The 27979-nt window shown below is 36.3% G+C and overlaps 3 long non-coding RNA genes across 3 annotated transcripts; 2 read left to right on the plus strand and 1 right to left on the minus strand.

The window, feature by feature from the left end:
• The first annotated feature begins 7945 nt into the window (after positions 1–7945).
• LOC310892797 lies at positions 7946–11305 on the plus strand. The gene is made up of 3 exons (XR_014578460.1): positions 7946–8127; positions 9110–9155; positions 9729–11305. It is a non-coding gene; the product is annotated as an uncharacterized lncRNA (long non-coding RNA).
• A 741-nt stretch (positions 11306–12046) lies between these two features.
• LOC310892796 lies at positions 12047–14958 on the plus strand. The gene is made up of 3 exons (XR_014578459.1): positions 12047–12155; positions 12782–12836; positions 12950–14958. It is a non-coding gene; the product is annotated as an uncharacterized lncRNA (long non-coding RNA).
• A 3693-nt stretch (positions 14959–18651) lies between these two features.
• LOC310893161 lies at positions 18652–27777 on the minus strand. Its single transcript, XR_014578769.1, has 5 exons — positions 26932–27777; positions 26585–26773; positions 21988–22114; positions 19742–19845; positions 18652–19240 (listed from the first exon to the last, which is right to left on the minus strand). It is a non-coding gene; the product is annotated as an uncharacterized lncRNA (long non-coding RNA).
• Between the last annotated feature and the right edge of the window lie 202 nt (positions 27778–27979).

Consider the following 27979-nt stretch of genomic DNA (forward strand, 5'->3'; position numbering starts at 1 on the left):
TTTCTAAGTCATTTCCAAAATATCAAATCTGCCTACTGACATACATTAGATGGTTGAGTTTCAAAATTTAACAGCTGCAGAAAAAACATGGAAATAGTTATGTATAACCTGAGTAAAATGTGATCTCTTGCAAGAGAATGGTGCATTTCTATCTGTGGCATGAAGATGATCACATAGCAAAAAACTTCCTCATTTTAACTTACAGTCAGAAGGATGTCTACACACGTCAAGTTAGTGCTTATAGTGTAGAAAAGATAGAGAAGAGCTTACTATTAGCTAGTTTGTCTGTCCATAGGAAACTGGCAGTGGCACAGAGGAGCTGATCCAACCCATAAATCAGACTGATTTTGGACTAAATTTCATACAGTCCTAGACAGACTTCAACCACTAGAGAAACAAGCTAGTTGAAAGTTTGCTTAGCTATCTCTATCCTGTATTTCAGTCATTTCTATGAGGGGGAAAAAAAAAAAAAAAAAAGAAAGAGAGAGAAACAAACAAACAAACAAAAAAAGAAACAAAAAAAAAAGGAAACAAAAAAAAGAAGAAAAAAAAATCAACTTTATTTTTGAGGTACCACTGTCTATCATATTTTTCTATACTTGACATGTGACACGTCCTGTAATTATTTTCTGTTGTCAAAAACTAAATACAATGTTTGCATCATTCTCTACTGTAGTATTGAAAACTAGAGTGTGAAAACAGGCAGAAATTATAATTGTCAATGACACCCTTGAGATACAGTACAAATAGGAACCAAAAGAGTGGTGGAATCAAAATAAAAGATAAAAGAAAAAGTTATCCATTTTATATGGTTCATTATCTGTTGTGTTTTAATTTATATGCAGATTAGATGTACCTTCCACATTAAAATGGGTAGAGGATGTTTTTTGAGCTATTTTTATAAAATACTTAGTGAACATCTACCTCGTTGAACAGAAAGCACAGACTGGAGAAAAAAAGTACGAAAAAAAGTCAGCAAATACAGCTACCAATTTTAGCAGGAATTCACAATGCAAGCCACCACTTAGAGAACAGTTTGATGTTTCAGTTTCTAGCTCTCATCTTCATCAAATGAAAATTCACTTCTTTTAAAAGGTAATACATAAGCACTATTGAAGGAAATTTGTTCATAACAGCCTGTGGTTTACTTCTTTAATGGAACAAGAAATATTTTTTCTTCCTTATAGTATACGGAATTTTCCTAATATTTCAAAAAATATTGTTCTCAGATTAAACACTCTGGAAATATCTACAACATTAATGAAAGATTATATATATATATATATATATTAACCTTTTGCAACCATGAGGAATAACAGACAATAACAACATAGTGCATTTTAAGGGTTTAGCTACAAATACCTTTCTTATTTGAGAATATTTTAGTTTCTTATGCTTTGAGAAGGATGGTAAAAGGTATTGCTAAATTTAATACAGATTTCATTGAAAAATACAATATATGGAACAATTTTTTTATATTTTTTTATCAAGGTAGAAAGACACAATGAAGAATGGAACTTAATTTTGCATTCATTGCCAACTTCAAAAATTGTACTTAATTTCTTAAGGGTGAAAAGGAAATTCTGGAGGTAAAATTATATTGCTGTGAGTTTCTATTTCACATATCACAAATTTAACAGACTGAGTAGCTCAACAGACTTAGTAGTTTAAGTATCAGAGGAATGGTTTCCAGAAAAGACCCTCCCTCAACGTAACACTAAATAATTTTCATAGACATGCTTTCATCACTTTAGCAAATTCCCAAATCCATAGACACTCTTGAAATAAACTTTATTCCTTCAGTGTGCTTTGGAGTACAAGCCTAAGTAGATTCTAGTCATGAAGCAGGGAAAATTAAGAGACAGCTACAAAAGAGAGAAACTTTTATTCTTTTCCATTATTTAATGGACATAACAGCATATCACTTTTTCCGGCCAGATTCAAATAGGAAATTACTAACACTTTTCTTTTATTACTTTTCTTCCTGACATTTGTGTGTTTGCTTGACTGCTTCCTTTTCCTTCTTAGTAAGCTTCCACATAGGTTGTTGTCTTTTAGAAAATGACTCCTGAACATCTTATTTGTGAATCTTATTTGTGAACATCTTATTTGACAGAGTGGGGTGTGGATGATAGATTTGGTTCAGTTATTATCTTTCATTGATGCCTTTTCTTTGAGGTTTAAAGATTTTATCTTTAGAAATTGTAAGCTCTCACAGGACATAGAGAAAATCTTACAGTGCATTTACTTTATGTAAATGGGGCCTAGTAGAAGCACAGATACTTAGGGCAATTGGAATATAAGGTAACAGTAATAGAAAGCTAAATGACTGACTGTGCAAGTCATTGGCAGTGTTGGGAGATTCAGCTGCTTTTTCTTTGCCACCTAAGTATGTATCCATCAAATCATAACTGTGGTTAATTCTGAGTAGACTTGATTTCAGAACAATATACTGCTATTTATTTTAAATAAATATTTTTAAAATATAATTAAAATAATAAAAATGCTTATTGTCAATAAAAACTCTAAATACTCTTGATTTTAGCAGGTATTTAATTCAAATATTTATACTTGAGTATTTTTACAAGCAATAGAGTCTGAAAAATGTTATTTATAATACTAAGCATAGATCATTGATGCTGGTGGTGTTTGGAAATACTATACAAGGTCCCCCATCTGCAATATTAGACAAACTGCTTCTTAAAATTTATTTTGTAGTACATATTGAAGCAGAAAAAAAATATTATGCAAAACTAAATAAATTTGTTCTGCGCACTTAATTGCCGCATTCTGAGTATCTTAAATAAGTACCAGGGACTCATTTAGTTTAATTTATCATTCTCTTCAAAGAGTAATCTGTCCTCTGTGTTATTCTTAAGCCTTTTGATATGACTGTAAACATTTTGTATCTCTTTTCAAAGCAGCTACAAGTGATGTTCCTCATTTCTAGATTAAATGTATCCCTTACTTCTAGATTCCATCATGCCTATCAGGCTGGACACTTAGAGACCTGGTATGTAGGTCAGAAGTATAGCTGTTGCTATACTTTCCATCTTTGTTTCATGTTCACAAGTTTCAAGATTACACTGAGACTCTTCTGAGAGTCTTCAACAAAGGAGTGTAAATGTAGGGCAATGTACACAGAATAGTCTACATCTGCAGTGCAAATGCATAACAGAGGGACCAAAAATGGGGAAAAATATGGAAACTAGAGATGATAGCTAGGTACCCTAGTAAGCAATTTTCTAAGGTTTTAGAAAACAAACATTTTAATTAATAAAAAAATCTTGTATTTAACAGAAAGAAAAAAAAAGTGTATTTATTTTGATCCCAATGCAAAGTGAGGCCCTTTAAATATAGTAAGAATTCTTTGACTTGCAGACTCTTATGAGAAAAGAGGGAGCAGATGTTTTGTCCATTGTCCCTGACCACAGCTTCAAATACAACAGATACTGACTAACCACCTTCAAGAAACTGCAGAAGCTATTATTTACATCAAACGACCCAACTACAACAAACAAAGTTATCAAGGGAATTCAAGAAATAAGAATGTGCGGTTTACTCCAAATAAATAGATGAGCATGAACGTGCAGAGATTCATTCTGATTTCTCTGTGGTATTTTATGTGTAAACTCTGAATCCAGCTCAAATATTAAGGCTTAAATTTCCTCTAGACAGTACTATACACAATTTATTAACAAAAACAGAAGCAGAGTGCTGGGTTCAAGCCACAATAAGTTTCAAAGATACATGAGGTAAACATAATTTTGACTATTTTCTCTGTTGTTTAACATACTACTACTTTAGTAAAAATTAATTGCACATAAATATGACTACTTGAATTTTAAATATCTTGTGATGAGCCATTTGGCCATAGATGCACTGGCAACTAGTTTCAGATGGGTTTGCTCTCTTGCTTAGATGTTTTCTATTGAAAGAATAAGAGAAAACAACAGCAAGGTTTTCCCATGGGGGTCACATCATTAAACACTGAGATAAGAACATTTTTTCATATTTAAAGTTAATTTGTTTCTAAAAAAAAAAAAAAAAAAAAGGAAAGAAAAAAAAATCTGTTTCATTTTGATGAGGTAAAATGTCAGCTCTTTCTAACTATTATTGGGCTTTAAGTTAGCTTTGATGTGGATCAGGACACACCAACCACATGGTTTAATCCACTTTTTTCAACAAAAACTGAACAACCCACCTTTATTACAGAAGCAACTGAGATCTGCAGGATCAGATAGTTTAAAAACATGTTGAAAAGAAATCTCCCTATATTGACTATGTCAGCGAAGGTCATGTCCACTCTCCTAGTCCTGTAGCGAGTCCATCCAAAGCAGCCATTTCCAGAGTTGCAGAGAGCATAACACAGTGGTTATGGTTCACCTGGGATAAACTTCTTTCCACCTCCTCAGAGCTCTGATTGCCTGACCCTCGCTCGTCTCAGCAGCCACTTTACTCAGGTTATGGATTTCGTGTCTCTGCCTGGCCTGCTTGCACTTTAAATATTCCTTCTACCTCAGCCCACCACTTCCCTGAGGAAGTATACGTGATCTGATCCCCTTTCCAAAGGATGTCATTTGATCCTGACTGTAGAGGGCAGGACAGCATGCCATTTGTGCATGGATTACATCTCCAGGGCATTCTAGCACTCCTCCTCACTGCTCTCCAGCCACCGTCTCCTTACCAAACATATGTTAAAAAAGAATTGGAAAAATGTACCTCTCCTGCAGGAATTTTAAAGGTTTCCAAATCCTAAGAACTGGAAAGGGCTATTTGTCTAAAAACCTGATTCCACTGAATCTGTACCGCAAAACTATGGATTTCATGTTTGTTGGAATTACAGAATACCCTCCAAAGTAGCTTAAATGAAATGAGTAGAAAATCTTTACAGCAACTGTAACACAAACTCCAATGCTGCCTATAAATCAAAAATCAATGGAAGCACTTGATTTTAGTATACATTTTTCTACAAGTTAAGGCATAAATGGCTACTATATAAGCACTGTTCTGTCACTGAAGATGTGGCTGATAATTTTTCCTCTTACCTTATGAATAAATGTGCAGTCAAAAAACAGTTTTGACTTGTAGTGGTTTTTTTGTTTTTGTGTTTTTTTTTTTCATAATCTGTAGCTACATAAAAGTCCTTGTAATCACTTCTTAGTTGCAAAGCAGTTCTACAGAAATTATTTGCTCTATTGATATATTGAAAAAATATTTAGTTGGATGTGTGGGGAAGCTAACATACATCTTCTGAAACTAGTAATGAAAATTGCAAATCTAAGTGCTTATATGTACCTCATTGGAAATGTACTCCATAAATTGTTACTTTGTCTCCTGACACAAATTACTAAAAACATCTGAGACTCTGGGTGATCAATATGCCCGTATCATCTAAGATGATAATATATCTTCTGAGAAGCTAGAAAACGCAGGGTAGTTGTACTGGCACCACACTCTGCTTCTATCTTTACAAGACCCATGAGATTGTGTAATTTTTTGTCTATGATTTTCCTTGCTCAGTACAAACACTTCTTTCCATTTAATGTTTTTAACATGCTTAGGCATGCACACGGAATCAGAGCGGACTCCATTTAAGAGAGGTTCTGAACGCTTGAAGTGTGATTTAAATTAACAAAAGTTGTATCACTGAAATACTATAATTGCAATTCAAAACAATGTTTATCACACAGGTTTACAGAAATCAATTCCCTAGGTGTTGTCATTGTCTAGGAAACTTGTCTTCCATGTTGTTTTCCTTATGCCATACTTATATTCAACTCCGCTTTAAGGCTCTTGGTGCAAAAAAACAAACAAAAAAAAACCTTATTAGAGCTCAGACCCCATCATGTAGTCCATCTTTCAGAACTCCTTGGGAAAAAAACACTTCACATTACAGTATGGGACAACAGAATGTGTCTTTGACTTCCTGAGGCAGATGATTTTATAGAATAGAAAATGTTAATTATAAATCAATGCATAGCGGATTTATATTATCCAAAGATAAAAGAAATTGATTAACAAAAAAAAAAATCCTTGAAAATTTGACAGTTTCTGAAATGTGGCAGTGGTTTATCTCTGAATCCAATCCAGACTACAAGCAGAAAGGTTCAGATGTCATGAGAAAATGGTGATCTTCAAATAATTATAAATCTAGCCAATGCTAAAGAGATGTAGTATTCTTACCAAGCTTCTTGTCAAGAGGTTTAATTTGGTTTTGACTTTGGTGGAAACTGTGCTTTCAGATCCAGGGAGACAAGGAGCCTCAGTGGAGTTGTCTAGGAGGTTTTAGGCCAAACAATTATCTTTTAAAAACTGCATGTCATGGAAGTAAATACTTGTGTAGGAAAAGATGAGAGGTGTTTTAATTTCTTGACCTCAAAATAACTGGAAAAAAATATATTTGAAAATCAACATACAAATCAGTTTTACAAAAGCTATACAAATAGCTTTTCATTTTGAAGCTATACTTAGTAAAAAACATTAAAACAAGACATTAGTAACATTAAAAAATAAAAAGTTTCATGATGAAGTGGAATAATTTGATTAATTCTCCCTAAAAACACACTTTTTCTCTGTAATTTTTTAACATTTTTAATTATCACTCTACTTTTAGGATGGAAAATACCCTTTACCAAATCTTCAGGACATTAAAAATTACTATTCCTAACCTCTTGTTTTATTGAAACTTAATTAGCCATTGTTAATTTATTCATACTTCAAGAATAACCCAATAATCAGTTAAGCTTTGGCTTAGTTGTGTACTGAACACATAGGACTAACAGCTGCTGTATTCATTTCTATGTTGTTTACATTGCAGGTCAGTTTAATATAATTTGGATTTATACTTCATCTTTACTCATCTTCCTAAACAGAGATGTTTATATGCTCTTCATATCTATTATTTCATCTCTGGTCTCTGGTTCTTTTTTTTTTTTTTTTTTTTTCTTGCTTTCAATTTATTAACTGATAACCTGAACAGCATGGATTTGTAGAACAGTGATTTTCCTTTCCTCTCCCTGCTCTGTTGACCTCAAGTCTATTTGACAGAATGCATAAGGGACCATTCTGTAGGTCTGAGGTCACATGGCATGGCACAGCTGTCATCCATATAGCTAAAGACTCTTTTCTTCCTAGTGAAGGCAGTCTGTCAGAACTGAGTGTTGTGATGGTCCCTGGTCCACATAAAGACCTGGTGTCCTATGATCCAGAGGGTATTTGTGACTCTATTTATCATCACACATCAAATGTGATAAGAAGCATGCTAACAGTTTCACAGAAGGGATGATTGTGGGCTATTGCTCAGGTCCAGTCCCCCAAACTGTTTAGCTTAATATGAAAAATGTAGGCCTGGGGTCCAAGATTATTTCTAAGGAGGTGGAAAGGTAAATTAAGAAAAAACTACCATCAGGGGACTTACATTTGCCATACAGGTGCCTCAGAAAATATGGAGATGCAGGGGTTAATTCCCAAAAGGTTGTAAACCAACAACATTTTGGCATTTCAGGAGCAGAATGAACATGTTAGATTTGTGGAGTGTCTTCCTGACATGTGGAGTGTCTTCATCTTAAGATTCTGTCACTGTCTGCCCCCAAACTGAGAGAATGCCAGTGACCATAATCCCAGTGCAGTTCTCCCAGATTATCAAGGCTGAATGAGCAGGTAATTATAACCCATCCTTTTAATCCGTGGGGACACTGAAGACAGGATAATTTTATGTGTTTTATAGGATTTGTAAAATTTAAATCCTTGTAATTTAAAAAGGGATATGCAGGAATATAAATTGGCAGTTGCAACCTAGCAGGAGTACCCTTTAAAATCCTTCTAGATAAAAACAAGACTCACCTTCCAACCACCAGTACTCCCACTCTGCTAAATTCCAGCACCTGAAATCAAAATGATTCAAACAACAGAGTCTAGGCAGAGTCTTGTGATCTGTTGCAAATTACTCTGTCCACAGAAGACTCCAGTTTTACTGCTAAAATCCTTCCTAAACTGCTCAGAGTAGCAGCAAAAATGTTTTAGATAGGTAATTGATATTGATTCTAGCAGCAACTATTCACTGGAGCACGTAAGAAGCAAACAGCAGCAGGAGCAAACTGTCTTTTCTTTTAATGTCTTCTGACTGTAAGTAGAAATCTATGTGTTCACCCACAGATTTAATATCCATTTATCCCATCCCAATGAGTTATAAACACTATAATAAAAATAAAAAGAAAAGTAGTAGTCCAAAACAGGAGTTCTGCATTTCCCATCTTTCTGGCTTTGTCATTACATACTGCTATCTTCTGATTTGTGAAAGCTCCAGTTAATAAGGTAGGCAATACAATAATTTTCATTCTATTTCCTTTGTGATAGCAAATGCTCTCCAGAAGTATTCATATTGCAAAGGTGGTGACTTTTAACATTTTAGAAGTACATAACCATTACACAGGGGAAGATTCATATCTGTATTCATGTTCTCAGGCTCCCTTGAGTGCCCCAGCTGTCCTTGTACGCATTGGCTGCACTGCAAATACTAGAGGGAATACACTGGGAATAGCACATCATTTGGCTTTGATTTGGAGCCTTGCCAGAAGGAGTAGGCCTGGGATTTCTGCAGTTTGAGAAGTACAGAGAGAGAATTGGATATTACAGTCCTTGGATGAACGCTCATTCTTATTCCATGAAGGACTGTACTGAATTTACAGAAAGATAAGCCCATCTGATCTGTCTGTTGGTACTTAGGGGAACACCTGAAAAATTTATTCTGTCAGGATGGCCAAAATGTATTAGAATATTTATGGATTAATGTATTTTATTCACTCATGTTTCTCAATAGAATAAGCATGAACATTTACAAGATTTAAAGGACACTTGCAGAGCTAAATCTTGACCTTTTGCTAAACCTTTTCACAGCTGCAGGTACCATGAGGTACTTCTGAAAGAAAGACCAGGAATGCTCAAGCATGTGTTACACAACAAGGCACACTGTATCTCTGAGACTACAAATATGAAATTTGCAGATTGTAAGCATACACAATGATTTGACATTAATTATTCTGATTTGGAACTCCTCTTTCTCTCTCTCTCTCTCTCTCCCTCTCTCTCTCTCTCTCTCATCACAAAGATGATCAAGGGGCTGAAGCACCTACGAAGAAAATCTGACAGAGCTGGTAATGTTCAGCGTAAAGAAGAGAAAGTTTTGGGGTGACCTCAATGTGGCTTTTCAGTACTTAAAGGGGACTTATAAAAAAAAGATAGAGAGTGACTCTTTGCTCAATCAGATGACAGGACAAGGGGGAACAGTTTTAAACTAAAATAAGGGAGATTTACATTAGAGGTTAGGAGGAAATTCTTTACTCACAGGGTGATAAGGCACTGGAACATGTTGCCCAGAGAGGTTGTGGATGCCCCATCCCTGGAGGCGTTCAAGGTCAGGCTGGGGCAACCTGATCTGGTGGGTGGCATCCCTGCCTATGTCAGGGGGTTTGGAACTGAGTGATCTTTAAGGTCCCTTCCAACCTGAGCCATTCTATGATTTTATGATTGTATATACATGTCCTTGAAAGTTATTTCCTGTAAAAGAATAATCACTCTGATAGTCAAAGTCAACATTTTTACAGTATAAGTTTAATAAGCCAAGATATTTTTACACTGTTTATGGGAAAAGGGGGGCTAATTGAGATGATATATATAGCTGAGTCTTTCTGAAGAACATTTTGTCTCACTCTGTTGGTTTTATGTAGCAAGGTTTTGGTAATGGGGGTGCAACCCTGTAGACACCAAGGTCAGCAAAGAAGGAGGGGAAGGAGGTGCTCTAGGCAATGGAGCAGAAGTTCCCTTGCAGCCTGTGGAGAAGACCATGTTGGAGAGGGTTTTCCCACCACCACCCCTGAAGGACCATGTTGGTTCAGTGATCACTGACACCTGTGGAGGACCCCCTGGAGCAGGTAGACATGCCCTGAAAGAAGCTGCAGTTCATGGACAGCCCACACAGAAGCGGGCTACTGGAAGGATTTGCAGCTCATGAAGGAACCCATGAAGGAGCAGTGTGTTCCTGAACAACAGCAACATGCGGAAAAAAACACATGATGGAGCAGTTTGTGAAGAGCTGCAGCCCATGGAAAGGACCCATGTTGAGCAGTTCATGAAAGACTATATACCCTGGGAGGGAGCCCACACTGGAGCAGAGGAAGAGTGTGAGGAGTAAGGAGCGGCAGAGACAAAGATTTATGAACAGACTGCAACATCCATTCCCCATCCCTCTGCACCACTCAGAGTGGAGGAGGAGGTAGAAGCATGTAGAGTGAAGCTGAGCTTGGGAAGAAGGGGTGGGAAAGTGAGGAAGGTGTTTTTAGATTGTTTTTAGTTCTCACTATCCTATCTGTTATTAATTGGAAATAAATTAAATTAATCTTCCCCAAGTGGAGCCTGTTTTGCCTTTGATGGTAATTGGTAAGTCTCCCTGTCCATATCTCCACCCATGAGTTTTTTCAGCCCATTTCCTCCACCTGTGTTGCTGTGGTTGGGTCAGCATGGGACAGTCAGCCAAGGTTAACCCACCACAAACATTTTTTTCACATCTCAAATGTGTGGGGACATTAAATAGTACAGAAAACATAGGTGATTATTTTGAAAATATTTCAATAATTTTTAGTCTTATTAATCATTTGCCCTGTGTTATAAAGAAACAACACAACCATGCGCTACAACAAGCACAAAACAGACTTGTTCAAAAGTACTACATATAAGGGAAGATGCCATAATAATATACTATTGAGTATGAATAGGTCCACTCCTTTCTTCCTTACTCTTCTTTCTTCTCTCCCTTTTTGTTATGCTTTCTCAATATAAGTAAACATAAATATATAACCTCTCAACACCCATTTCAGGAAAGGAAGCACTGTTTCAATTTCATAGAGACAGAAAAGTATAAATGTGAAGCCCAGGGTCACAGAGGATGTTTGTGGCTCAGCTGAATTATCAGCTGAGCATGTTTTTTTCAGAGTTTCAGATCAGCACTTCATTTACAACACATTTCAGCCTCCTAATGAAGATTTGTCACCAGCAAGTAAAATACTACAGGCTGCTGAACTTATAAAGATTATTTTCTTCACTTTACAAATGATGGAAATATTTTTAAAAAGTTTCGGGGATCTGTATATGAAAACTTGAGAATTATTACTTACAGAAGAATATACACCTGTAAATCATCAGCCACAAAGTAATTCAATGAATAATATTAAAATTAATCAAGAAAAAAGTCATAGGATTAATAAAAATTTTGCTCCGAGCATAACATACCAACTCTGCCCAACTTCTTGACACGGCCTTTTCTCCTTTATAGCCATTCGTGCCAGACATGGATAGCAGGTAAGCTTTACATTATGTGATGGGAGAAAATGGCTCAGGCAGCAGAGAGAGCTATGATGGGGCTGGCCAGGCTCATCAGACACCAGCTGGGCAGCCCTGCAATACACTGCAGCTCCACTCTGGCATATTCCAGCAATGGCACATCAAGAATCTTGGCACTGAGGATGCTTCAGAAGAGCATAACAGGCTCACAAATACTTAGTAGCTATTCCTCATGTGAAAACACAAACTGGGAAAACAGTTGTGTCTGCTGAGGCAGATTTCCATTCAGGAAGCAGAAGTGAGCTTTGCCCGGAGGTCTGGCTGGCAATCAGACCTTTAGCTCTGGGGATCAAGAAACACAAAAAAGGGAGAAACATGCTAAGAAAAGCAATATGCAGTTTGACTAGGGTATCCCAAAGGCAAAGTGCAGTTATTGTTCTTTAAAATCTCTTCATATATAAGCTAAACTCAAATCATGTCTCCAGGCATAGGAGACTACAAGTACTGTCATGTTAAAATGAGAGAAAAACAAAATGTGTCATATTTTTGTCCTGCATTAATAGCAGACAGACAAACTGGGATTGTTTTGTGTTCTGTCAAAGCTTCAAGTTTTGAGATATATTAAGAACCTGGTTTCTTAACTGCTTTCAAAAGGAGTTGTGGGTGGTGCCCAGAATCTCTTCAAATTTATGACTGTAATTACAGAAAGCAAATGAATCCCATGCTTCTATTCATTTGCTGTGTATGAAGAGCATAGAGCTTAAGAGCACAAAAGGGAGAGAGTGAAAACTACAATGGAGTAAGATTATTATTTTAAGGTAAGTCAATTAAGTTTCTAAAATATCTTCCAGAACCCAACACAGATCCTCTACAGATGGAGATCTTTTTACTTAAGAATATTTCTTTCCTCTTTTTGTTTATAAAAATGAATTCATTGAGAGAAAACAACCCTAAATGAAATACCTTAGAATGCAGGTAAAGATTAGGAGACCCTACACCATAAGATTCTGAGACATAACTTCCAACATTAAAATGGTCCCTTTAGAAATCATAATTTATGTCTGAAATAGAACCAAAGTTTAAGCTTCAAGAGTTTGGCCATTCTGGGTGGAGAACTCCATCTGGGGCTTCCAACGGATGTTCAGCTCTTACAAGCTGGTTACTCAGAAATTGGGTGGGGAGGAAAGAAGATAATGTGCATTTGATTTATATTTGTGTGAGAATCAGGGAAACTTATTTTTGAATACTTTTTAATTTGGCTGACATACAAATTTCCTCAGTTCTAGTACAAAGCCACTTATCAAATCCATATTTAATCTGAGAAATCAAACAGGATACATAGTTTATATGTCACCCATACAAATTCAACAGAAAGACCAGTTTATTTGTTCTAATAAACATACCTAGCTTGTATTTTATGTCATATATTTCCTTTCTCCTTCAGCAGACTCACTGATGACTCTACAAATGCTCAGTAACTACACAACAATTACACACAGGTAAAACCAGGAGAAACCTGTTATTTGAAAATGGACATCAACCATTTTGTTGTTTTAGCTTGTTAGTTTGATTTTAAACAAAAACTGTATTCTTTCCTCTCCTCACCTCACAGTTACAATTGCAGATTTCATGTGAAAGAAACATTTTCCAGTCTAATTTTCAAAGGCAAAATGGCTGTGATAGCACCCAGAGCAATGTGGCTGATATAAGGAAAACTGAAGACAAAAATGTCAGTGTGTTGTTAACAAGAACATGGTTGAGAGTACAGAATTTTGTTTTTGTGCATAGGCTGAAAGGAGAAAGCTGTTATGTTAGCATCATGTTTCACTAAAGACAAGCCTCCAGGGAAACAACTCAAGAACGCAAGGAAGCAAGAAGCAAACTGTGCTGGAACTCTCTTGAAGGGGGGAGGCAGAAATATGCTGTTTCCATGCTGACTTGGCGTCCACTTAGGATAATAATGAAATATACCTTTAATATAATAATATAATAATAATGAAAATATACCTTTGTTTCAGCCAACACCAGTATATTCCAGACCAAGAAAACATATTCAGTCTGCCAGTGCAGTATACCTTGTTACTGAATACCTTCTTCACTTATTTTCAGTCTTAACAGCCTCACTGACATAAGTAGTCTGGAAACTTTTCAAAGCATAAAAATATAAAGCATTACAATACCAAATCTATGACCAGAGTTACATGGCTCATCAGAATATTCATACTGAAAGTAAAAAAAAAAAAAAAAAGTAAGCAAAAGCACTAATGGAATGTAAATACATGTCTCTAGTACAAGCATGAAGAGGAAATGAAGACAGAGATAACAGTACATTTAGCATATGTGCTTTTGTTTAATGTACAAACACTAAAGTTAGAGATGAACTGCAAAATATAAAAGTATATGTGTAAGTCTTGTGAATCAGAGAAGTACTGAAAATATCTGAGGTCACCAAAGTCTCTGAAAACTACTTACTAACAGTGTTTTCACACACACACACACATACACGCACACATATATAAAAGACCAACATTAAGACAGTATTTGGGGAATTGTTTTGTTTTGCCTTTTTTAATGTTAGTGCCAAAATGGAAAAACTTTGAATGGTAAGATAATGAATCTGTAAATTGTTTTTTGTCAGCAGAAATGACATGACTGGGGAAAAGCTCCCTCAGAAATTCTTACTATATTGATTATGTGCAGACTTCATTTCAGGAAACAGGCTTTATATTCTTCTTTCAACTATAAGCTCAAGTAAATCTCTTGGGTGCTTCAGCTTTCTCTTCTGCAAAGAGACATGATTAAATTGGTTTATGTGGTAGCTGAGCCAGTGATGCAGAGCGATACATGAAGACAAAGTGTTATTATAAGAATATAAAAAAAAAATATGTTTTGAAAATACATTTGGCAAGAGGTAAATTGTCATTTATTATGATTCACATCCAGTAAGACTATTGATGTAACCCCAATAGTAGAACTGCACTGTTAGGGAGAAAATTAGCATATAATCATAGAATGATTTGAGTTGGAAGGGACTTTAAAGATCATCTACTTTCAATTTGAAAATTTAAATGAATACCTAAAATGTGAGTAAGCAGTTACGTAACCAGGAAAAAGCAAGTCTTCTTTCAAATACCACTCTAATCAATTATTTGTAAATTGCTTGTTGAAACTATTTAGAAATATTTTTCTTTTCATTTTTAAATTATTAGAATATATAGGGTTAAGCAGAAGAAACATATTGCATAAGATTTCACTATGATCTATCCACTGTATGGTGAGATTCAGATAGATTTTCATTTATGAATGAAAAGTAGAGAACAAGGTTAACTTATGTATGTCTACAAATTGAAGGGGCTGCATATATACAGGAACTCAGGATAATAAACCATTTTAATTGGAGCTGCACCTTGGAGAATGTGGGATGCAATTCAAAATACCCTGGACACATAAGAATTTAAAGTGTGGATGATGCATAGATGCTAAAATAACTCTTCAAAACATAAGTGACATAAGTATTACAAAGCTGCACATAAGTCAGATGTGTCACGCTGTTGCAGAAGAGATGACAAATACTTGAAATATGTAGTAAAAGCAGTTTTACTCCTAATATATTATGTAATTCTTCAGACCTGTTGGTATCTGCTGCTTCCCAAAGCATTTTGGTTTCGAATACTACATTTCAGGAAGATATGGATCAACAGAAGAGAAGCCAGAGACGAGCGCTGAGAAGCAGCAGAGGTCTAGAAAATCTGATTGATGAAGACACATAAAAAGCATTGTGGTGTGAGACATCAGTCTTCAAATGTCTTTAAACTAGTTATAAAGAAGAAAACTAATTATTTTCCTTGTCATTTATGTTAAGGGCAGAGGATAACCTGCTGAATTAGAGGAAGGGAGATCAAGATTATATTCAATGAAGCACGATATCAATGGAAGTGAATGCCAATGAAAAATATTTGGTTTCAATCCCTGCAGCCTTTAAATATAGATAGATAGATAGATAGATAGATAGATAGATAGATAGATAGATAGATAGATAAATACTGATTTGGGGTGGGAAATGGTCATCACAATATCTCGATACCACATCTAGCAAAAAGCAAAGCATTTAACACTGTCTCCCATGATATCCTTGTCACTAAATTGGAGAGGAATGGATTTGGTGGATGGACCACTCGGTCGGTAAGGAATTGGCTGGATGATCATGCTCAAGTAATTGTGGTCAATGGCTCAATGTCCAGGTGGAAATCATTCACAAGTGGTGTTCCCCAGTGGTCAGTACTGGAACCAGTGCTGTTTAATATCTTTGTCAGTGACATGGACAGTGGGATTGAGTGCAACCTCAGCAAGTCTGCTGATAACACCAAGCTGTGTGGTCTGGTCGACATGCTGGAGAGAACATATGTCATCCAGAGGAACACTGACAGGCTTGAGAGCTGGGCCTGTGCAAACCTCATGAGGTTCAACAAGGTCAAGTGCAAGGTCCTGCATTTGGATCAGGGCATTCCCAAGTACAAATAGAGGCTGAGCAGGGAATAGATCAAGAGCAACCCTGATTAGAAGGACCTGGGGGTGTTGGTTGACAAGAAGCTCAGCACGAAATAACACTGTGCTTGCAGCCCAGAAAGCCAACCATATCCTGGACTGCATCAAAAGAAATGTGGCCAGCAGGTCGAGGGAGGTGATTCTCCCCCTCTACTCTGCTCTCATGAGACCCCACCTGCAGTACCGTGTTCAGCTCTGGGACCCCCCACAGCAAAAGAAGGGCATGGACCTATTAGAACGAATTCAGAGGAGGGCCACAAAGATGATCAAGGGGGCTGTAGAACTTCTCTTATGAAGGCAGACTGAAGGAGTTGGGGTTGTTCCGTCTGGAGAAGAGAAGGCTCCTGGGACACCTTATAGCAATTTTCCAATACCTAAAGTGGGCCTACAGAAAAGCTGGGGAGGGACTCTTTTACTGGGAGTGTAGCGATGGGACAAGGAGTAAAGGCTTTAAACTAAAAGAAAGTAGGTTTAGATTAGGTACAAGGAATAAATTCTTCACTCAGAGGGTGGTGAGGCACTGGCACAGGTTGCCCAGAGAAGCTGTGGATGCCCCATTCCTGGAAGTGTTCAAAGCCAGGTTGGATGGGGCTTTGAGCAACCTGGTCTGGTGGGAGGTGTCCCTGCACACGGCAGGGAGGCTGGAATTAGATGATCTTTAAGGTCCTTGCATCCCAAACCATGCTATGATTCTATGTGTCTATGATATATGCTCAGTGATTTCTGTGTTTATAATAAACAGAGAGAACTGTAAAGCTGAATTAAGTCTATTGAAATCATCTGTTACTACAGCTGAACGTGAAAGCAAAAACTGGCCTAAAATGACTAAAAGATCCCACCCTTTTTGGTCTTTTTTTTTTTTCTGTTTGTTCAGCCCTCTCAATTTCATTGGTACTTTTGCTACAAACATGTCCTTCCAGCTGTTCTGTGCTACTGTCACTTGTTTTGAGCAAAGAGCAAGAATTTGCTGGCATATGCTGCGTAGCTGGGGAAAACTTGGGGGTTTTGCTGCATTACACACCTGCATATAGTTGACAGTTTTTATCTCCTAGTGATCTCCAGGAGAATGACAATAATCAGTGACAGTTTCACCTGCAATTTCAGCTCTTTCCTGACACCACATGTTTTGGAACTGAGGCACACAGAGCACAACCTGCCTGCTGCTCACTGGGGTAGGAGGCCAAGAAGCCATCACTCAGGGGTACTCCATGGATTTCTCCACGGTTCGCTACATAGGCTGCTCAGTGGACAATGTGACTGAAAAAAATTCTCAGGGTGTCAGTGATATCTTTTACTTTGAATCTGTTAGAGAAGGGTGTAGAGAACCATATATGGAGAATGAGAACCATATGGTGTGCCATATGTTCCACCATATGTGGAACCATATAGAGAATGGTATGGAGAACCACCCTCTCTTCAGAACACTTTCATGTGAATTTCAGGCAAACAGTGCTGGTTTCAATACAAATCTGATGGAATAGAGATCTAGTAAAATTTCCATTAAAAAGCTCAGAATTTCATAATCAGAGATAAAGACTGTTTTCTAGTTTGTTTTGTTTTTTTTTTTTTTTGTTTGTTTGTTTTCCCCACGTGGTTCAGTTATTAAACTCAAAGGAAAGGAAAAAACAGAAAAAGTTGTGATGGTAGCTATTTCTATGTGTTAAAGCAAATTTCAAGAGGGATTTATAATGGAAAGGTTAAAAATATTATTTATTGCCAAGAAAGAACTGTAAAATCATCTGAAAGCATTTCAGATAGAAAATAATTTAGTTTATTAACAGCAAATCTACATTCACCCAAATTCCATTGTCTGAATAAGTGGTGAAAGGGAAGTGTAGGAGGATCTCACTGAAATGACAGCAAAGTTACACAGCCTCAAATATAATTACTCCAATTCAAAACTCATTTGCTCCAAGTGATGATTCGCTTCTTCTAATGATGGCAGAGTGAATAATTTTTTCATTGTCTAGATTTTTATTTGGTAAGTTGAAAGGAATGATTTTATTAGCAAAGAAGTCTTATATGCTTTTAAAATGCCAGTTTTGAGAGAACCTCAATTATACTACCCTGTTAAAAGGCAGGCTGGACTACCTTATTATTCTTATATTAAAAAAAAAAAAAAATCTATGTCCCAACTGATGTGTTATAGCTAATAAATCTATCTTTAAGAGATTAAATTACTGCCTCTGATCAACAATATAGCATCAATTTGAAATATGAGAGAAAGAGAAATGTTTGCAGCTTACATTATGAGTCCTATTCTTACTATCTACACATAGTTACTACTGTACATAACATTTGCTATTGTCATACTAGCTTTGAAAACTTTTACAATTGTAAATTTAATTAGTAAATTTCTTTTCTGAAAAGCAGCTAGCTTGACTGACACCTTCTTATTTAATAGAATGTTTTGTGTATTCATTTCATAGTTGTTTACTATTCACATACACTCTCAAGCTTTTCCCTTTTTCAGATACACTTTTTGACAGGCATCAAGAAGCATCATTTTTAGTACACACTGACAATGAAACAACTTTGCTAGCCAAAAGTATACAACATGTTGTGAATATTTTTCATTTTTTTCCTAGAATGAACTTACCATTGCATTGTGTATGTTGTTATTTCAGAAAGTTTTCTTTCTTTAGTAAAAAAAATTATCTTGGGACAACTGCTGAACACTGCATTACTGTTTTTTCCCCTACTCACTAGGAGAGTTAAAACTTCTTGACCAAATGACATATTTGTTTATCATAGAGGAGAGATGAGATATTGTTCTGCTAGAAAGAATTAGGTAACTGTAATCTTTTCTATATTTGTAACATTTCTTAATGGAAGGGACCCACACAGAAATATATTAGGGACATGGTTTAGTGGGTGATAGTGGTTTTAGGGGGATGGTTGGTCCAGATGATCTTAGAGGTCTTTTCCAACCTTAATGATTCTATGATTCTATGTTTCTATATTACCTTGATAGCCCATTTTAGCTAATTAAAGTTATCCAACACAATTAAAATGTTTTCTCATTTATTAAAGCACACCAACATTTTTCAGTCTTGGACCCGTCTGCCAGTCACTTGCAACTTTATTAAATTTAAGCTGTTGTGGTAAGAATTTCCATATGGATTATACCTATTATTATATCTTGCCTTTATTAACTTTTGTGAAGATTTTAAATCATTTTAAAGAACAAGACCAAGGGGAAAATACACTGTTAATTCCTTAATGAAATGTTTTCTTTGTTGTTGTTGTTTGTTTGTTTGGAATGTAGCTGCCACCATTACACCCTGAAGAAACTTGAAATTAAGTGAGGAACCATCTCCAAGTATCAGACATTCTTTCTGCTGTTTTGAGGTAAAATCTGTTCCAAAGGGAAAAGTTCATGGAAAAGATAGACAATAGTTGTTTTAGAAATTAATTCCCCAATATGTGCTCACTCTACAGCTAAGAACAGAATTCAGGGTCTTGTTTTTTTCTATTTTATTTTCTGACAGTTTCATCCTTTCATTAAGGCCCACGGAATGAATTACAGCTTACTGCTGTATCAGCTGCTCTGTTAGCTCAGGTAACAGAAGTTTATGTGGTGGATCAAAAGCCCCAACAGCACTGATTATTCACGTGACTATCAGTATAATTCAGTATTAAAACAGAAATTATAAAAATAGTAACATTATCTAAAAAGAGGAAATTTCACGCATGCATACAAACATAAAATTTGTATTGAAGGAATATTCTTAAAGAGGCAAAATTTAATTCATTGTATATGAGAGGGCATTTCTTTACTATAAGGGTGACAGAGCACTAGAACAGGTTGCCCAGAGAAGTTATGGAGTATCCTTCTCTGGAGATATTCAAAACCCACCTGGATGCCATCCTGTGCAAAGTGCTCTAGGTGATCCTGTTCGGCAGGAGGGTTGGACTAGATGATATTCAGAGGTCCCTTCCAACCTCAGCTATTCTGTGATTCTGTGAAGATGAGAAGGGCCAGAATCAAGACTGTGTTTATAAACATAATTCAGCCCCTTCTGTACATTATGACCACATATTTGAAGGTGTTTTTTTTGTGTATTTTTTTCCCCACAGAATTTCAGGAAAACAACTGGTCATACAGAAGGGATCAGGCTGAAAAATGAAACATGATGTAGGAATGATGGGGCAATGAAGGAGGCTCTTGCCACAAGGTGCCCTAGTTCATTTGTAGCAGGAAGTAGTAAACATTGAAGACTGCTGGAGATGATCACTATAATTGTATATTCCTTATTTTCTGAGTGTCCGACTTAAGACATGTGCAGCTTAAGTTGCAGAGCTGCTGTAAACTCACGGCTGCATATGAAGTCAATGGAAACTGTGCTGAAATATGTGAATGCTATGCAATATTAGAGACAGACAAGACAAACCCCAAGTGCTTCAAGCTAAACAACTTAAAAGTAATAGTTCTTTAGACAATAATGTCTGTGTCTCTCAGTCTCCATCTATATAAAAAAGATAAAGTCTTTTATCACAGTGTTGTCAGAACACAGACATTACTGTTTATGAACCACTCATCTGTGAATATGAGCCCCAAAGTAAAATCTACAAGGAAAACCAGTTTGGCCACTGTGGAGGTAAAAAATGTTCATCCAAAAACCACATGGCAGTGTTCATTAGGGCGGCATTGTGAATTCTGCACAAACTCTATGCTGCATACATGGGGAGAAGCAGCAAAAATAAGATGGGATTTCAAAACATAATCAGAATGGCTGCAAATGAAGACAACCTCTACTTTGATTCTAGCACCATCTAAGTAGAAAGTAATTTAATGTACAATATAATGTGTTATATTAACACAAACCTTTTTTTTTTATGTAAAAATTGTATGAAGGTAATGCTATACATCAAAAAGTTTTCTTATTTTTGAGGATTAGCTTTAATAGTAGATTATTGTTGCAGGGAACACCTAAGAAAGAAAAGTCCAGTCTTGGGAGAGTGAGAAACAGTTCAACACTCAAACCACACCTCTGCAACAAGGTTGGAAGATGGTAGGATTGTTCTTCCATTTCTTGGTTCTCTATTAATGTTGCTGGATTCATGGAGATTACTGGACAAGTAGATGAAATATGCCCGCTCTTTCATATCACAAAGTTTAGTCTTATCAAAAGTTTTTTCTGAATGCGGTTATATGGTTATTTTTTAATTGATACATTTCAGTTCAAAACAGAACACACAGAGAGGCATACTTAACATTCATGTCAATGTATTATTTGTCACACTTTCTTAAAGTGTATACTGTCTCTCATTTAGATGCTTATGTCTATTATGTCAGACCCTCCCAGACTCTCTTATTTCATAAAGAATGCCAGAATCATTTTGATGAAAAGGCTTCCTTCCTTACAGTTTTTCTTTTCTTCTATTTCATCATCTATGGTGAAACACGGCAAAAAAATGTTAAAAACATTCAGCAGTCCCAATGACGAGGATCACATACTTACGAAGACACGTGCTCATTTTGTTATTACACAGTTTTTAGGTCTCCTGTGAAGTGTATATTACAAAAAAATTCTGAGAAGTGTTGACAGCTAGCAAATACTCTGAAATATTGACAGAGAGATCAATATACATTCATCAAAATGCATCTGTAAGTCATGCATATAGTCAGACAATTGGAGCCCTGCTATCCAGTGTTCTTGTCAAAGAAACCCACTCCTAATGAGTCTACATTATATAATTCCCACAATAGCTTTTCTAATTAAACAAACCACTTTACACTTTTAACAGAGTACTTACATTGTGCACTAAAACTTATGAGTCTAGAAGCTATCTGGTGTATCTTATGATTCTTATGGGGAGCAGTTATCTAATAAGCACATGCATTAGTGCAGTTTTTAGAAATGATATTCACTAAATCTTTTGGGCTTTATATTTTTACTGCACGGTTAACAATTCTGTGTGTTTTAGCCTACCAAGCACCAGAGAGAGGTTGTAGAAATTCCTGACCTTCCAGTTTAAAATTGAGTAGTTATAGGGTGCAATGCTTACCCTTTCTTTCAGCTCATCCTAAATCCCTTTTCAGTATCCTAAGACGTGTTGCAAGCTATCTGAAAAGGATTAATAAATCACTACCCCTCTCACCTTCACTTCTGCCTCTCCTTGTGTTCTACTTTTAGACACTGCTGTTACTGCATCATCTCAAAGTTCAGATGGAAAGTCTTGTAAGCAAACATCATGTCTTCCTATGAAATCCAATTCCCTTCTTCCCCTAAAAATAATAATAAAAAACATACCAAGAAAACAGAAAAAGAAAAAAAAAGATTCTGACATGCATTACTTCTAAACACATCTGTACGAACCCAGTTTCCAAGGAAATCTGTTGAAGGACTAACAGAATATATACTCTGGCAACAACATAAAACCTATGATCTCACAGTGAGGTCATAAAAGAAGATGGGGAATCATGGTTGGCATCTCAGCAATGCCTCCTCTGAGGCTAAATCAGAGGTGCAGGTGGTGTGATCAGTGTGCTGCCTGCAACCATAGCAGTGCCCCACATCGGGAGAAATGAAGGAGGCAGGTGCCCCATCCCCATGCAATTCACTGCTGAGCACACTTTGCCTCAGACAGACAAAGAACAACAGTGCTCAGGTCTCCTCCTTGGTGCAGAACAGGGGTGTCTCCACAGAGACATTCCACAACCCAAATCTCAGAATAATGTGTTCTGGCCATATAAATCCATACACTATGATTGCACAGTGCTTGCAAAATAGCATGTGTTGTTCCATGGCAAGAGAGAAGATTCCTTAATTCCCTGGTAGCTTTAAATTACTAGCAAGGCTAAAGTTCTTGTTTGCTGCAAGATCAAGCATGCATTCCTGTTGTATGGGATGCAGTAATAGATGAACTCAGCAGTCCGTCCATCACTGCTGGTTTCTTACATCATTCTGTCAAAGTTCTGCTATTATAGAGCCTGGGATCAATTTTAAATATAATTATCCAGTACAGGAAGGCTTAAGCTCTTTAAAAGTTCAGATCTAAATTCAGCTAATCTAAAATGTAGAAAAGGTCAGCATGAATAAACAAGGAGAAATAAAGCAATAAATGACAATCCCATTAAGTGAAGAAATTTAATAGAAGAAGTAATCTATACATATGTTTATTTATAGTGTAAAACGAGAAAACATGCCCTGTACTTTACAACAATGAAGCATGGCAGGTAAATTTTAAAGCAGTAAAGGCATCAAAGAACACAGCTGCTAAACAAACTTCAATTTTAATCAAAGATACTTATGTTTAGGAAGACATTTAGAGGCAAATGAGACTCTTGGCATTTCTTCATTTATTTTAAATGTATTAGGAGCTAATTCAGTGGGCCAAAATTTCCAGAAGCACTATAATAATGTGCTCTAGTACAACAAAATGACCACAGAACATAGCATAAGAATCATAGAAGGTAAGGTGAAATGTATCTTCTATTTAATTTTCCTGCTAATAAACAATTGTGCCTCAAAGCACAATTTCAAGGGTTAGTTCAATTTAATTTTAAATGTCCAGAGAGAGGGATATTTCATCCATTCTCTTGAGATTGTAGTCCACTGCCTTATAAACTGTTGAGAATCTTTTCTTGACATTCAGCCTTACGTCAGAACAAAAGCAATCAAGTTTGTCTCGCAAGAATTCCTTTCATCTACCCTTAGTGCCCTGTGACTGTGTTTATCCAAATAGCAAAGTCAAAAGCCACCCCAGTAGAAAGACGTTTCTAAAACAAAGAAAAAGTATGGATTCTAAGAAAATAAATTAATTTATTCTTATTTTATTTTTGTTCTTCAGTGAAATCATAACACTCGACTTGAAATACAGTGCTTTGTAGAAAATAAGACCCCATCAGGCTCTCTTCCTGAAGAAAAATTTAAGTGCTAACAGAGAAATATAAAACTTCTGGTCAGATCTTAATCTGATATAAAACTTTCTGTATGCATTAACTTGAGTGCAGGGCAGCCAAGTGAAGATTTGAGGATTTGGACTATTAGGTTAAACACAGTCTTTGGAATGGGATAATCATCGTTGATTAAACTTTATCATTTGCATTATATAAATGTCTCTGAGCACAACTCTTTCCAGATTTTCCTTAACTTCTTCTCATAATGATTTTGCACTGTGAAGGGAACAATTTTAGGTGAAAGTGGCACAACAATGATGAACAAGGATTTGTTCATGCTAGTATGAATATTTTGACAATGTAAATTTTTTGGATAAAGCTCATAAATGTGTGAAGATTACTACTGTTCTTTTCAGATAGTGGCTAATTTCAAGTCTTAATATGAAATTACCTGAGTATATCAAGTATGAGAATGTTCCAGAGACCACAAAAGTAACACTTATGGCTAAATAAGTAATTTATGGTTCATAGAAAACTTAAGAATCGTTTTCAACCAGGTTGGGTTTAGGGCCTGAAAAAAATAGTTACAGAGGATCCGTAGTTCACAGTTAAGACTTCTGCATCTCTTGACGTCATTTATATCTAGTGAAGATCAAGTCCATAAGCGATGGACTTAGAATCTTTTTGTACTTTACCTCACTGAGCCTTCAATCTCCACCCCAAACAACTCTTGCATTTTCCACTTGCATAAGTGAAATCAACACATCATACATCTGGAAGTAAGCCACTTGGAAATAAAGAACTCACAGTTGTATACTTGAGCATCTTATCAGAAATCAAATATCTCAGTGCATATGTCTGATGAGATTGCTGCTGTGACAGAGAACTTTCTAACTGGGTGTATAAATTGGCTGTTGCCATCAACAACGTGGTGTAAGAAATGAGTTAGATATAAACCTCAAAGGAGACGTGTTGCCTTGATAAAACTGTTTGTTTTCCAAAGTTTTTGTCAGTATGACGTTACACCATTCTTCATTCTTATGTCTCAAGCCCACTCTCTAATCCTAGCAATGCGGCACCATTTACATGGTCCATAAGACATTGTAGTAGCAACATAAAGCAATACTAATTGCTTAACTTGATGCATAATCAGTAGTCCTAAAGAGTTCAGTAACACCACTTGCATAGATAAAGACAGTAAAAGTACAGTTTTTGCAGGAGAGTTAAGGAGAAATTATGGCAGTCAAGGACTTAATATATTAATATATTTTGTGAACTGTACTTCATAAATGGCTTTTGAATGTATGATTTTTTTCCAGAGGAACATCTTTAAAAAATAAAAGCCCATACAACAACTTCAATAAACTCTAAAATGAAATAACATTTTGTATCAAAAGATATGTTTTGTAAAACTAAAAAAGAAAAATAATAATAATTAAATTTTTCAGAAGGATTTTTTTTCAGACCAAAACACTTTACATTATTGATTTCTGATCTCCACATGGAATTTAAAGATCATTGAAATGTAGTACAAATCAGTAAAGTATCTAAAAAAGGGGAAAAAAATAACAATTTCAGAAATTTCAGTGAAAGTATAGTTTTCCTTGCTCATGCAACAGCCTTCAGACCATATACTAATGATCTTGGTACATATATAAATATCCATATAGATATATACATATATGAAGGAAATTGATATTGTGTCCCTAGTTATGGAAGGATGAGCAGAATATTTCTGAATAATTGCTGAATGAAAGTAATTGATAGTTGTCTGATCTAAAGACTTTTGCTATCATCAGAAAAGAGTAAATTCAAACAAGAACCCATCTCTGACAGTGGAGAAGCGCATCCAATGGATGATAGAAGAGGAAATGAATGAATGGAACTCCTCTGGACAGAAACTCCTGAAGGAATGTCGAGGCAGAAGCGGGGACAGAATCAAAGGGCCCATTTTATGATTATGGAGACTATACTTGGGGTAAGAACAAGTAAAAAAGGTATTATTTTAATAACCCACAATTATGTGACTTGTGTATTTTTAAAAGTAGAAATATTAAATACCTGCTATCTCCTGAAACTCAACAGTTACAGTAACAACTGCTTAGAAGCACACTAAAATCTCATTGATGTCAGCAACTCAAGCAACCTTTTGTGGTATTGTGGTATAGATCAGTTGCCCGATGTATAAGAAAACGATGATAGTGGTAACTTCAACAGTGTGAAGTATAAAAAAGTCACGTAAGGGTTCTTGAAAGATGTTTAAAATAGAACTGCATTTTTATAGCCTATCATTTAAGATATGCACACAAGTTATTGATGTTATGGTTTTATAGTCAGATTGAAATTACCAGAAGATTTAGTTTGTGAATCTGTAACAGTAAAATACACACAGTGCCTGAACTTTAAATGTGACTTTGCAATAGCAATATCATCTGCTACTTGTTAGCAAAGCTAATGGAAATATAAGACTATTTTTTCATAGACATGATGAGAAAAAATACCAATTTTCTTTCTTTAGAAAGGCCATGAAACTTAATTACTCTATGAGCTACTCATCACGTCTGAGTTAAAGTTAAACCATTTCAAGCTCTATTTTCATGATTAGTAGGATATTCACTGTAAAGAAATAAAAAATAAATTCTTGATCTTTATCACCCTGAACTGCTCACTATAGTCCAAGATTTCTCTCTAATTATTAGAGTCAGCTTTTCCAAGCTTTCAAAATATTGATAATATGCTAAATTTAAAATAGACCATATATTTAACTTTGCTACTAATCTACCATGGCAAAAATGTCAGATTAATTAGCATTTGATATGTAGAATGTATAAGTTATGGTCTAGCTTAAATTTTTACCTTCAAATATACAGTTTTTGTGAATACCACCAACTTTTTGGGGTATCAGTTCTCCACCGAGCTGTGATAGGGCTTGATGTGACAGTGTACTCCCCTTCACAACCTCCCTGCTTAAGTAGAGAATCCAGCCTAAGCAGATAACCATCACTGGCAGTCATGATAGAAGTGTCTGGTCATGATGGCTGTACCCTGGAGGCAGGGGAGACAGAACACAAATAGCCAACGGCCACTTTAATCAATGCACACACCCCCACCCTTCCAACCCCAACCACAGCACTGGCCAAATTTGGAAGAAAATAACATCTGTATGCAAATGTGACCGTAAGTCAATCAGTCAATCATCTTACCCCACAAAGAGTGAGCAGCCCAGAAGCCCTTTGTGCTCTCCTGACACAACAGCAGGCTGCACACCAGGACCTCCCCTTGGGCAGAGATGCCTCCCAAAATTACTTCTGCAGATTGAGAGGACCCTTACTGCTATAGAGAGTCAGTAAGCAGATTGAGAAAATAACAGCATGCTAATGCACTGTAATGGTGCTTTGTGATCACCCTTTAAGATCTTAGCTAAGTAGCATACAGGATTTATGTAATTCATATAATCTTTTAAACATTATCCATTGGCCAAGTCTGGGACTAGGAGTGAATTCTGCCACACCTAGGCTCTTTATCTCAAGGAGTTTAGAAAGCAAGGCGGTCTGAACCTCATAACTCAACAGAAGAGACTCCTTGATGCAATGTTGCCTAACCTAGTTCCTTTTTTGCAGTCTTCATGTAGTATAATGTCTTTCATTTAGTGTCTTTGAGGAGTATATAGTGTCTTTTATATAGTATGTGATTATGAATATCTTCCAATTATAATCAGGTGTATCTTGTCATCATTAAATCTTTAAGCCACATGAGCTCTGTTGTCAATAAATTGTTGTGGCTTAACCCAGCTGGCAGCTAAACACCACACAGCCGTTCGCTCACCCTCCCCCCTCCCTGTCTGGGATGGGGGAGAGAAATGGGAAAGTGAAGCCTGTGAGTTGAGATAAAGACAGTTTATTAAGACAGGAAAATAATAATAACAATAATAATAATAATGATAATGATAATAGTATTAGTAATAATAATGTGTATGAAACGAGTGATGCACAATGCAATTGCTCACCACCCGCTGACCGATGCCCAGCCTATCCCCGAGCAGCCGGCCCCCCCACCCCAGCCAGCCACCCCTATATATTGTGTAGCACGACGTCAGATGGTATGGAATACCCCTTTGGCCGGTTTGGGTCAGCAGTCCTGGGTCTATCCCCTCCCAGCTCCTGCAGCACCCCTAGCCTGCTCGCTGGCAGGACAGAGCGAGAAGCCGAAAAGTCCTTGGCCTGGTGTAAACACTGCTCTGCAACAATTGAA

Source organism: Anser anser (genome assembly GCF_964211835.1).
Source record: "Anser anser genome assembly, chromosome: 1".
In the NCBI taxonomy this organism is placed as follows: domain Eukaryota; kingdom Metazoa; phylum Chordata; class Aves; order Anseriformes; family Anatidae; genus Anser; species Anser anser.